The following is a 13,930-nucleotide window of genomic DNA, read 5'->3' as shown; positions in this document are numbered from 1 at the left end:
ATGTGTGGAGTGTTTGTGTGTATCTGTGTGTGTTTATATGTGGAGACAGAGAGAGAGAGAAAGAGAGTGAGAGAGAATGTATGTTGATTTGCTTCCCTCCTGGTTTTCTTTCATGAACTTGTGCTTTATAATCACAACACAAGAATCTGATTTTCTTGTCCTAAATATGCATTTAAAATCTTATTTAGTGAGTTTATGCTCAAAACCAAGCTCCCAGATTTTCACCTGCTCAGCTGATTTAACCAGTTATCTTGACAAAGTAACTGTCCAATTACCTGATTTTTCTAATTGCCACAGTGGGACATTAAGCCTGAAAGATATGCATGCTCATGACCTCAGCGCCTCCTATATTTTCATCCCTCCATTTTGAGTTTGAAAAATTGGCATGAAAATTGTTTTCTGACACTTCTTTTGAACCCTTAAATTATGTATCTATGACTAATAGCGATGTCTCAGGATGTTCTTTCAGAGAGGAAATCTAGTTTGAAAATCTGTCCTTTGTTTTTCACTCTGCAATTTCCTAAAAAGATCAGTTCAGGGATGTTCTTTGCCCTCTATGTTCCTTGCAGCACACGAAAGGCTACCCTTCCCCCATCACACACACATCACTAATAGGCACTTCCTTCATATAATCAGCTGATTTTTGTCTAACATATTCAACATTTTCAAAAGAAAAACAGTAGCAGGAAAATAAGAGGGACCTCCACACTGAAAGAATTTGCCCTGGGGTTTAAAGTTAAACCAAGGCCTGGGTGTAGTCAAATATCAGCCAAGGTGCCAGGAACTGTCAGCTCCCTATAGGGAAAGGCCGACCCCGAGCCCACTGCATTGCATAGGAAGCCACTAGCAAATGTTGAACTGTGAACCCAAATGATGCTTCGTGGCTCTGATTCATCCAGGCTTTCTCCAGGCTCACTTGTTTCTTTAAAACCCTGTGCCTTCACTCTGTAGACCTCATTCATAAGACCGTGCTCTGATGAATCGCACGGCTTCATGGTCTTTTTCCTGAGCTTTTTCCCTGAACCAGTCCTGTACCTGCCATCCCCCTTGTGATCCATCTGCAGTGACCAGCCCCCATTCTTACCCTGTGCTTCAGATAATGCTGATTCAACCAGCCCATGAGTCCTACCACTTGACTTCTTCACTTCCTAGCTTTTGCCTCTGAATCCCAGTGTAGATTCTGCTCAGAATGTGACTCCCACTGTGAAGACACAAAACCCCTCCATGAACGGAGATCTTCACAAGTCCCCCAGGCTCTAAGTACAGTGGTCACTTAACCACCTGGACACACTTGCCCATCACTGTGTTCCAATCCCTCATGTCCCCACTGGTTTGATTAGCACTTTTATTTGGGCAGAAGGTGAGTTTCCTATCACTCTAAATAATCAGAGACTGAGCAACCTCTGACAGAAGTTTTATAGAAGTGATTCAAGCATCAGCTGAAAGATCAAATTAAATTATCTTTGATGCCTCTTTACTCTTAGACTTCTGACAATACAAAATAGCCCTATAAAATATGTAGAACTTTAAGTTTGCCCAAGCTGTGCTATTTTGTGTGACTCAAAACTCTACTAAAGGACCTGAGATGTTATGCAAAGTTTTCATGTGGTGGATTTTCTCTTACTGAATGGACAGCACATCGTTCTTCCCAGAGGGCGGGTTTCGGTGAGGATGGCTGCATGTGCATGCGGATGCCTGAGGGACCCTTTCTGACTCCTCTGTGGTGTCTCTTTATCTCATGAAATGGTTTACCCCGGCACAGCGATGCTGAAGTGGTCTTCTATGTGATGGGCATTCATTCTTGTCTTGCTTAAGTCCTTCTGTGGATTTCTGTTCCCCGTAAGATAATATCCAAAGCCCATGAGGACCAGGTTCCTCCGCACCCAACAGGTTCAGCTCAAATGGTGCCTCACCAGGGACACAGGCGGCTTTGAGCATTCCAAGCTGGCTGTGCCTCATGGAGTACATCAACCCACCTCACACCTTCTTGGCTTTGCCCTGCAAGTTCCCCCTGCTTTAGGTTTTCTTTGCCTTCATCTCCCAGTCAAAATCCTACCCTCCCTCAACATTTAACTGGAACATCACATCCTTTTGGAAATTTTAATACAAATTATCTTCCTCTATAAAAATTAGCACTTTCTCTCCCTAGGCTCCCAATGCAAATGATCTTCTCTTGGAGCTCATTTCACTTACTATGACTTTTGCATTTCTTTCTCTCAGTGAGCTTCATGCAGACGTCCAAGTCTGTTGTCTTCTTTTTTTGGCCAAAACATGTGGCTTGTAGGATCTTAGTTCCCTGACCAAGGACTAGACCTGGGCCCTCAGCAGTGAAAGGGTGGCATCCTAACCACTGGACCACCAAGGAATTCCCTAGACCTGTTGTCTTTATATCGTCTTTATATGTCCCAATTCCAGCATCAGTACTTACATGGTAGACATAAGTTGAATAAATACATGTTAATTGATTAAATAAGATGAACATAGCTGTAGTATATTTATGTAAACCAACTTTCCAGATTATTTCCTGTTATACTTATGGATAAAGATGTCCAAAATACAGATTTCTTGCCTATTTAACATGACACCACTCTATATATTCAAAGATAACTATTTTGTCACTTTCCAAAATTATTTAAACTCAAGGTCTGCAAAACTCTTATTTAAAATCATTCCCAACTTCAAACTGTGGTCAAAGTATGATTTCCTCATCGTCAACTTGAATATCCTAACATATTACTGACCAGAGACGTATTAATATGCTTTTAGAGAGTGATACAATAAACATCACCATGCAAAGTTGTTAGAGCTTAAGATTGATCAAGGGTTCATTACACAACCCATGACTGTCACTGTCATTCACATATTGCTCCATCAGGTTTTTGTTGCAACCTTGTGTGTATCATAAACATAAAATTTTTAAAAATGACACATCATGAAATTTTTAGTGAATAACAATTTTTTATGAACTTTATGCAGATACTTTCTATGACTGTCCAAGCGGCATATGTATTAGGGTCTCAGAAGATGATTAGTTCTTCAGAATGTAGTTCTGATTCAGATGATGTGAATATTAGACCAACAAAAAGACAAAAAGTCCTTAGTGACCGATTCTGATACAGAAAGTGAAAATGAAACTCACGGTGCTGGAGAATGCTCCTTTGTCTCCACAGAAGAGAGGTTTGAAGATGACATTTCACAAAAATCAGAAGACATTACAGATGTGTCAGATGTAACTGTTGAATGTGATAACCTGCGAAGTGATAGTGAAATAACAGAATTAATTTTTGGCTAGCCAAAATAAAAATTGCCAGTCACAGGCCTTAATTTCTGTAAAAATCCTCCAGTCAATAATGAGTTAAATGTTAATTGGCTCTTGTAAACCTCTCACCTTTACTGACAGATTTTCATAGAGGTCTAAATTATAACCCACAATGGAAAAATGAGAGGACCTTTTGATGTTACTGGGACAAAAGTCTAGGGGAATTTCTACCATTTCTTGTATACGCACGATAGACAACATCTTGGCAAACAGAATAGTATTTTAATCTATATTAAACACTGTGAACTTTACATTGCCTAATGAGGCATGACATTTGCCAGGCTCTGACAGATTCACAATACTTTGCAGAATTCTGCCAAACAATGACGCCACAGAGTCACCTGAGAACCTCCTTGGCTGTCAGACACGGCCCAGTTGGCCCAAGTCTCTTTCACATTCTGGCTCCTTTTCTGCTTTTTTATTTATCTTTCTACTTATTTTCCTTTTTTCCTCATTCTCTTCCTTTCAAGCTCTCTTTTCATGACTGGTTGTTGATCCGGTCCTTGGAAGTTTAAGAACAAGTTCTTGGGGACAAGAACAAGTTCCCTGGTGGTCCAGTGGGTAAGAATCCACCTTGCAATGGAGGGGACGTGGTTTCGGTTCCTGGTTGGGAAACGAATATCCCACATGCCGAGGGGCAACTAAGCCCGTGCACTGCGACTGCTGAAACGCATGTGCTTTGGAGCCCATGAGCCTCAACCAGAGAGCAGGAGCACCATGAGGAAAGGTCTCACATGGCACAACAAAGATTCCGTGTGCCACACAAGGCTCAAAGATCCAAATACATAAATATTGTTTAAAAAGAACATATTCTTAGTGATAAGTGATAACCTAGTGGTTATTAATGGCAGATTGTTTAAATGAGATAATACTAAGTTTATTGCCCACTTCTCCAGCCCCGGATGTGTGATTTTAGACAGTTATCTCTAGCAGACCTAGTTCTCCCATTCAAAATGCTCACTTCATGGGATTGCTCTGATGATGAAACAAGGCACAGCACAGTACATCATCTGACATATAGTGAGTCCTCATTTAAGGTGAGAGCCCCATGACAGGCTTCCCAAAATGTCTATTCAGAAGGCCACATAAAACAGAGACCAGTCTTTCACTGAGAAAAATCTACAATTCTGCTAAGTAGGAACCATCTTATTTATGGCTGCACTTCCAGCATTCTAGAGACTGCATAAAATAGGAGAAAGACACTAATATGGATTTAAACCTACTATGTGCCAGACACCTCTCTGCTAATTTCGCATATATGTTCTCACTTAAACCCCTCAGCAATCGAAAACGTATGTTTTCAAAAGGTAAAAGCAAGGCTCAGAGAGCTGAAATAGCTTCCGCTGTGAGAGCTCAATGTTTGCAAGTGCCAGACGGAAGCCTAGTTGTGTCTGTCTCCAAATTTATGTTGTATTTTTTCAAAGAAAAACTGATATTGGATATAGGCTAATGTTCTCTTTCATGAGGTATATTCTGAAGGATGTAAAAAAGTGTTACAAGGTAGGATGGGTTCTATGATTGAAGTTTAAGAAGCACAGATTACAGCAAACAAAATATATCTTCATTTTACAGGACTTTTCAGAGGTTTGAATGAATGAAGTAAACCCTAAATCTCTTATAGTGTAAAGGAGCTACTTACCACATTTGATCATCTTTCATAGAAAATTCTGGGGTATCCTGCCTGGTCTTAGGTCTTTAGTGGTCAGTATTTCAATATATTCTGCATTATTTAGACTAATTATGTTCTTTGGGTGCCTATACAATGTACACTATTAAATCTTATTAGGCAGAAGGACATCCTCAGCAAATATTATCCTGGTGCTTAATGAGGGCAGATCTAAACAAAACATACATTTTCCAGAAGTATCTTCTGGTTTATTGTACAGTGCATGGCTCCTAGGTACCTGAGCCCCAGACATCCAGTTGCTGTAAATCACCTGAGAAAGGTGATCATTAAATAGATTAAAATGCATGAAAATTACCTAAATGTGGGCCATTAGATTAAATGAAGCAGCTACAGTATAATGCCCTGATGGCTCCAGGAACTTTATTTAGATTATAACTGTACCAGTGTTGTGCAAATCACATGATTAAGGAGAATATTACAAATCTTACTGCTCCCCTTGCTTTCCACTGAGGGTTTGCAATTGAAATTCCTCCAAGGCTTAATAAACAGTTACCTCCAAGAAGGCACTTTGAAACTGACTTTCTAGACCAATCTGCATTTCGATGTGGTTCAGAGCAAAACCTTATCTCTGGGTGGCATGTTTGCAGGAATAACAATGTTTAAATAATGTCTGAAATGGAGCATAAAAATTCTTTGTAACTGAAATGGACATATTGAGAAATCTTAAGCTTCAGCTCACATTACCTTTTTGATATTTCTTTCAAAGACTGACAGTAAGACATCATCACTTGCAGAAAGTAACTCTCCAAGAGCCCTGTGCATATTTTTGATGTAGTTCCTGCTTGCAAACTCTCCTCATAACTTTAATAAATGCCAATTTGGGGAGCAGGAATGGTTAGAGTTTAAATTTTTTATAAAACTCTGTGTGAAACTGAAGTAGTCTATTTCTTTCCATCTAACCTGATCATTGGAGAAAGAGGGAATAAAAACAGCATACATGTGTATGCCTTCAAAAAATGCCTCTTAATTGGAGTCATTTAGGAAGCTCTGGGTAAGATCTTTTTGGCAGAGAAAACCATCAGCCAAGGTGTTTTTTTTTTTTTTTTCCCTCCTTCATGTCAAGTGCATTTTTGTTCTTATTAGATCATTTTATTTCATTGAGGCTGAAAGCCGGAAAGGGTGGGGGAGAGAAGACAGCTTATATTGGATGAGTGTCTCTTCACAATGCCCAGTACCGGGCTTGGTGTTTTCCCTATTATCATGACTCACAACATTCAATTCTCATAACAGCATTTCCAGGCAAAAATGCTAATCATTGATCAATTAATAAAACTGAACGCCAAAGGGGCTGACTAGTAAGCTATTACGGTAGAATCAGGCTTTGAACCTAACTCTACCTTGAAGAAGTCCATGCTCTTCCCTCTGGGGATGGACAGTAAACACGGTCATAAAGCAGAGAGACTGCTGCTCGGGTGGGAGCCTTGCTGGCAGGTACTAGGAAATGGTTGCAGCGACTAAACCTGGAGACTTTATGGTAAAATGGGAGAACTGAGGGGAGACGGGAAAAGCAATGTCTGACAAAGCACTTAGGTATATCAGGCACTCTCTAAGCATTTTACATACATTATCTCCTTTAATCCTCATGACAATCCAATGAGATGAAAACTCTTTGTTCTACTTTACAGATGAGAAACAGTGAGGCTTACCGAGAGAGAAGCTCCCAAAAAGTCATAGAGGTAATTACCAGGGAAGACCCTAAATGGTTTTATTGACATACAATTCACTTGCTATGCCCAAACATTTAAAGTATAAAATTTAAAGTTTTTAGTAAATTCACAGGGAAATCCAATCCTGTGAAAAACCACAATCTAATTTTAAAGCATGTATATCCTCTGAAAAGAAATCCTATACCTGTTAGTCTACATCCCAGTCACATCTCAACCGCCTGTTACAGGCAACCACTACTTACCTTCTATCTCTACTGATTAGTCTATTCTGGACATTTCAGATAAACAGGATCATACCACAGATGGTCTTTCATGACTGGTACCTTTGTTGATGATAACACTTTCAAGATTCACCTATGTTGTAATGTGTATCAGTACTTCGTTAATTTTATTGCTAAGTAACAGTCTTTTGTACGGATATACCACATTTTATATATCCAATTTATAACTGATAAGTATTTGGGTTTTTTTCCACATTTGGCTATTATGAATAATGCTACTACATACATTTATGTCCAAGTCCTCTTGTATATATATATATGCTCTCTGTTCCTTAAGGATATCCATAAGAGTGGAATTGTTGGGTAATATGAAAACTCTATGCTTAACATTTTGAAGAACTTTCAAACTGTTTCCCAAAGGGACCCTGCCATTTTACATGCCTACTAAATTGTTTCAATCATGTCTGACTCTTTGCAACCCTATGGACTGAAGCCCACCAGGCTCCTCTGTCCATGGGATTCTCACAGGCAAGAATACTGGAGTGGGTTGCCATGCCCTCCTCTGGGATATTTCCAACCCAGGGATCGAACCAGAGTTTCTTATATCTCCTGCATTGGCAGACGGGTTCTTTACCACTAGCACCACCCGGGAAGCCCCAGGATTGTTATCAGGGTTCCAAATTCTTTACATTCTTTCCAACACTTACTATTTTCTGTCCTTTTAGTTTGAACTATCCTAGTGGGTATGCAATGGTATTTCATTGCACAGTAACACTCCTTATCCTCAGAGGATAAGTTCCTCTGTGGATCCTCTGTGGATGCCTAAAACTGCAGACTAGCACTGAATCAGATATATACCAAATATATACTATGTTTTCTCCTACACATACATGGAAGCAGAAGATATTAAGAATAGGTGGCAAGAATACACAGAAGAACCTTACAAAAAAGATCTTAATGACACAGATAACCCCGATAGTGTGGTCACTCACCTAGAGCCAGACAGCTTGGAGTGCAAAGTCAAGTCAGCCTTAGGAAGCATCACTACGAACAAAGCTAGTGGAGGTGATGAAATTCCAATTGAGCTATTGCAAATCCTGAAAGATGATGCTGTGAAAGTGCCGCACTCAATATGTCAGCAAATTTGAAAACTCAGCAGTGGCCACAGAACTGGAAAAGGTCCGTTTTCATTCCAATCCCAAAGAAAGGCAATGCCAAAGAATGTTCAAACTACCACACAATTGCACTCATCTCACACGCTAGCAAAGTGATACTCAAAATTGTCTAAGCCAGGCTTCAACAGTACATGAACTGAGAACTTCTAGATGTTCAAGCTGGATTTAGAAAAGACAGAGGAACCACAGATCAAGTTGTCAACATCTGTTGGATCATAGAAAAAACAAGAGCATTGCAGAAAAACATCTATTTCTGCTTTATTGACTATGCCAAAGCTTTTGACTGGGTGGATCACAACAAACTGTGGAAAATTCTTAAAGATATGGGAATATCAGACCACCTGACCTGCCTCCTGAGAAATCTGTAAGCAGCTCAAGAAGCAACAGTTAGAATTGGACATGAAACAATGGACTGGTTCCAAATTGGGAAAGGAGTATGTCAAGGCTGTATATTGTCACCCTGCTTATTTAACTTATATGCAGAGTACATCATGTGAAATGCCGGGCTGGAAGAAGCACAAACTGGAATCATGATTGCCAGGAGAAATATCAATAACCTCAGATATGCAGATGACACCACCCCTATGGCAGAAAGTGAAGAGTAACTAAAAAGCCTCTTGACCAAAGTGAAAGGGGAAGGTGAAAAAGTTGGCTTCAAATTCAACATTCAAAAAGCGAAGATCATGGCATCTGGGCCCCATCACTTCATGGCAAGTATGTGGGGAGATAATGGAAGCAGGGATGGACTTTCTTTTCTTGGGCTTCAAAATCACTGCAGATGGTGACTGCAGCCATGAAATTAAAAGACGCTTGCTGCTTGGAAAAAAAGTTATGACAAACCTAGACAGCATATTAAAAAGTAGAGGCATTATTTTGCTGACAAACGTCCGTATAGTCAAAGCTATGGTTTTTTTCACTTGTCATGTATGGATGTGAGAATTGGGCCATAAAGAAAGCTTAGTGTCAAAAAATGGATGCTTTTGAACTGTGGTGTTGGAGAAGACTCTTCAGAGTCCCTTGGACTGCAAGGAGATCAAACCAGTCCATCCTAAAGGAAATCAGTCCTGAATATTCATTGGAAGGACTGATGCTGAGGTTCTAATACTTTGGCCACCTGATGTGAAGAACTGACACATTAGTAAAGACCCTTAATGCTGGGAAAGATTGAAGGCAGGAGGAGAAGGGGATGACAAAGAATGAGATGGTTGGATGGCATCACCAACTCGATGGACATGAGTCTGAGCAGGCTCCAGGTGATGGTGATGGACAGGGCAGCCTGGCATACTGCAGTCAATGGCGTCACAAAGTGTAAGACAAAACTGAGTGACTAAACTGAACTGACTGATACATATTTATTGTAAAAGTTGATTTACAAAGTAGGCACTGTTAGAGATTAACAATAATACCTAGTAATAAAATAGAACAATTTTAACAATATATTATAATATGTTTAGTGGATATGGTCTCTCTCTCTTGCCTTTTCTCTCAAAATACCTTACTGTATAAATTTAATGCCTTTTCCATCTTCACTAAGTATTTATCATGTACCATAGCCATAACTTTCACAGCTTGAGGTGCTGCAGCAAAACTAGCATTGATTTCTTTTATTTTCTTCACAATTTCACAAATAGAAGATTCTTTCTTACCATAGATCTTAGCAAATTCAACATATCCCTTTTTTTTTCTTTCCTTATTAAGTTGAGAACTTTTACCTTGTCACTGAAAGGAAGCACTTTACAGCTTCTCTTTGGCGTATCTGAACTGTCAGCATCACTGCTCTTGCACTTTGGGGCCATCATTAAGTAAAATAAGGGTTACTTGAACACAAGTGCTGAGATAACTTGACAGTTGATTTAATAACCAAGAAGGCTACTAAGCGACTAACAGACGTGCTAGACAAAGGGATGATTCACTTCCTGGAACGGAAGGAGTGGGACAGTGAGAGATTTCATCATACTAATTGGAAAAGCATGCAATTTAAAATTTATGAATTGGTTTATTTCTAGAATTTTCCTTTTGATATTTTAGGAACAAGGTTGATTGTGAGTAATTGAAAGCATAGAAAGTAAAACCATGGATAAGTGGGAACTATTGTAATTTTGATTTGCATTGCCCTAATGACTAAGATGGAGAAGGCAATGGCACCCCACTCCAGTACTCTTGCCTGGAAAATCCCACCGACAGAGGAGCCTGGTAGGCTGCAGTCCATGGGGTCGCTAAGAGTTGGACAGGACTGAGCGACTTCACTTTCACTTTTCACTTTCATGCACTGGAGAAGGAAATGGCAACCCACTCCAGTGTTCTTGCTTGGAGAATCTCAGGGACGGGGGAGCCTGGTGGGCTGCCGTCTATGGGGTCGCACAGAGTCGGACACGACTGAAGCAACTTAGCATTGGCAGCAGAATGACTAAGAATACTGAATACCTTTTCATGTGCTTATTAGTCATTTATATACCTTTTGGGAAAGATGTCTATTCAAATCCTTTCCCTGTTTTTCAATGGGCTGTCTTTATTATTGAGTCATAGCTGTCTCCTCATACTTAATGGTAATACAAAAATTTTTAAGTTTGATGTCATCCAATTTATCTATTTTTTCACATGTGCTTTTACTGTCATAATAAACTATTGCCTTAAACTAAACTAAAATATGAATATTATATATATATATATAATGGGATATTACTCAGCCATAAAGAGGAATGAAATAATGTCATCTGCAGCAATATGGATAGACCCAGAGAGTATCATACTAAGTGCAGTGAGTCAGACATAGAAAGACAAATATCACGTGATATCACTTACATGCTGAATCTGATTTTTAAAAAATGAAAATGATACAAATGAACTTATTTACAAAACAGAAAAAGACTTACAGATATCAAAAACAAACTTACAATTACCAAAGGAGAAATGGTAGGAGGAGGGATAAATCAGGAGGTGGGATGAACATACACACACTACTAGTTAGAAGATAAAGACAACCAACAAAGACCTACTATATAGCACACAGAAATCTACTTGATATTCTGTGATAACCTACATGAGAAAGAATGAATACAGATAAATGGATACAGATAAATGCATAACTGAATCACTTTATTGTACACCTGAAACCAACACAACATTGTAAATCAACTATGTAGGTAGGTAGGTTGAGTTGCTTAGTTGCCCTACTCTTGCGACCCCATGGACTGTAGCCCACCGGGCTCCTCCATCCATGGGATTATCCAGGCAAGAACACTGGAGTGGGTTGCCATTTCTCTCCTCAGGGAATCATCCCAACTCAGGGATCAAACCTGGGTTTCCTGCATTGCAGGCACACTCTTTACCAACTGAATCACCAACTGCCTAACCTGTGGGTTCCTAGAATCACCCTTTTGCCTTCTTTAAAGTTATGAAGAATGATTCTTACATTTTCTAAGAGTTTTAGCTCTTACATTTAAGCATGATCTGTTTTGAGCTGATTTTTGTTTGTGGTGTGAAGTAGGGGGCCCATCTTGATTCTTTAGCCTGTAACTATCCAGTTGTCCCTGCACCATTTTTTGAAAAGAGCATGAGTTTTTGACAAACAACAGCACAGGCCATTGATTTTTCTTTTGGCTGTCAGTAGCAACGGGAGCTAAGGAAAATTAATCAAACTCAGTTTACTCATCTGTGAGGCTAGTAATACACCTACATCTCAATGCTGATGTTGAGAAGAGATAATAATCTCCACTTGACTTCCTTCTACCATCCCCAGCACACAGTCATTATTCAACAGATATGCAACATCCCACACCTCTGGCCAGTACATCCTGCTGAAATAAACTGATTCATTCCAACACTGTGAGCTTAAAAAAACAGAGACCTAGTACATGGATTTGATATTCTCCAGACCCCCACAGGGAACCCATTAGCCATTGTACATTCTTTAGCTGTTACTCAGAGAACATACATATGGAGAAGTTACTGGGTGTCAGATATTTGGGAAGGAAAACGTTTTCAGTAAACAGATCCCTCTGTGATATATAACATTGTTACCCTGTTTTGCAAGTAAGCATCCCAGCTCTTCTTCTCATATTTGGACCTACCGTATGTTAATGTTTCTGCTTGTGGGGGAGATACTGGAGAGGATTCAATTTCTTGAGTGGCATTTAGCCTCTGATCTCTGTACTCTGTTTCATCCCCAAGATCTGATGATTCTGAGTGTATGCTTTTGTGTTGTGTTTCAATTACCGCCCCCCTTGTTTTCAAAAAGTAACTTGTGTATTTTTACTTTGCTCCTCAAATGGCTGATTCTCCTGGCCATCAAGACAGATAAACTCACATCATTCTTAGACAAGATTCTTGAGTCAGGATGGTTTATCAATAAGAAGAGAGAATCACATGTCCATTAATGCTTCCAGACCTTGGGACAGCGTGTTCAATCTAGCCTCATGTCCTCTCCTGGGGACAGGAGACTTCATCTTCAAACTGAGGGAGGCATGCCTTGGCTTGATTTGTATATGAGAGAAAAATACCTCTTGCTAGTAACCCTTCAGTCCACATCCCTGGGCCCTTTCTCAGACCCCAAAAAGTATTTCACACACCACACCTGTTCTTGCCTTCTGATGAGTTTCATTGTATAGCTTGCCTGCTTATCTTTTATTTTGGTGTGCCTGGACCCATCTCCCCTAGGGAAGTCCATATCTCAGCCTGTGCAGGATCTCCCCGCAGTTTCTTTGTTTTTTACTTCTCTTGGAAAAAAAACAAAAACCAAAAAAAGCTCAAAGTTACACATTCCTGTGAAGGTCTCACTGATTGTTGTTTTGAGGAAACACACAGGGTAATGACTGTGCATGGGAAAGTAACAGAAATTCTGGAATCTGAGTCTTTACCCACCTGGGTCCTTATCTTTTGATAATTTCACTGAGCTCCTGTCCTTCCTGCTAGCTGAGGATGGAGTGCACTAAATGCCATGTTTTCTTCTCTTTGAGGAGAAGATCCTGTTGCTGGCTTTCTGCAGAGCTGACTTCACTGCTTGCTTACACACAAATTTATGTTCTACCAATATCAAACTATTTTTTTTATAACACGCCAGACATTTCCCACTTTCATGCCTTGCAAATGTGGCTGCTGCTTCCTCTTTGTTCAAACTGCAAACAAATTTTCTTCCCTTCTTCAAAAATGAGCTAAAATCTTAAGCATTTAAAATAGCCTTCCCTGTGTGATGCCATGACTATATATAGCTAAATTTTTCTCTTTGCTATACATAATACATTGATCTAGGGCTATACTTCTCACTGTACATGATGATGCCTTTGTATGTCCACCTTCTACTCTAGACCATATCTCTTTAGAGCGTGACCTACTTTACTTCTCTTTTAGCAGCCATAGTTACTTGGCACAGAGCAGCAGTTAATTAATATTCAGTATTTGGTTTAAATTGAAAGGAAAGAAGACAAGTGTTTGTGGCTACACTTATTAATGAAGAAAACAGAAACTTTCTGCTGATGTGAATGAAGATAAGCCTCTGAAAAGTTCCAAATGGTAATGCTTACCTGGCTCTCGAAAGTTACTTTAGCTACGCACACCTGTTCAGCTCACCAACACTCCATGACCGTACACACAATATTCAGTGAAATGGCCTTAAATAAATGAACATTACTATCTCTACTGATTTCTTTGGCAGAAAAAAGTTCACAAGTTAATGGGGATAAAGAGAGGATGTATGAAGAGAGGAAGAGAGAGGGGCACTTCATTATTTATCAAGACGTGAGCCCTGACACCTCATTTATTTTACAAAAAGGACTGCTGATGTTCATATTTTTATGAGCTAGGACTTAAAACAGGATTCTTGTTCCCCTTCCACCCATCAGCAGTCTTGCAACCTGTGGAAAAGT

General features: G+C 39.6%; 1 long non-coding RNA gene across 2 annotated transcripts in view; it reads right to left on the bottom strand.

Annotated features, from left to right (window-relative positions):
• Positions 1-13,930, bottom strand: part of LOC133230258 (uncharacterized) — a 268,249-nt gene that overhangs the window by 86,341 nt on the left and 167,978 nt on the right. For both annotated transcript variants that reach the window (XR_009730801.1, XR_009730802.1), the window contains exon 2: positions 3,140-3,250. This is a non-coding gene — a long non-coding RNA (uncharacterized LOC133230258). The remainder of the gene's footprint in view (positions 1-3,139; positions 3,251-13,930) is intronic.

This window comes from Bos javanicus, chromosome 18 (genome assembly GCF_032452875.1).
Source record: "Bos javanicus breed banteng chromosome 18, ARS-OSU_banteng_1.0, whole genome shotgun sequence".
Classification (NCBI taxonomy): Eukaryota; Metazoa; Chordata; class Mammalia; order Artiodactyla; family Bovidae; genus Bos; species Bos javanicus.
Note: the sequence above shows the minus strand (reverse complement) of the source record. Positions and strands in the feature narration are given on the sequence as shown.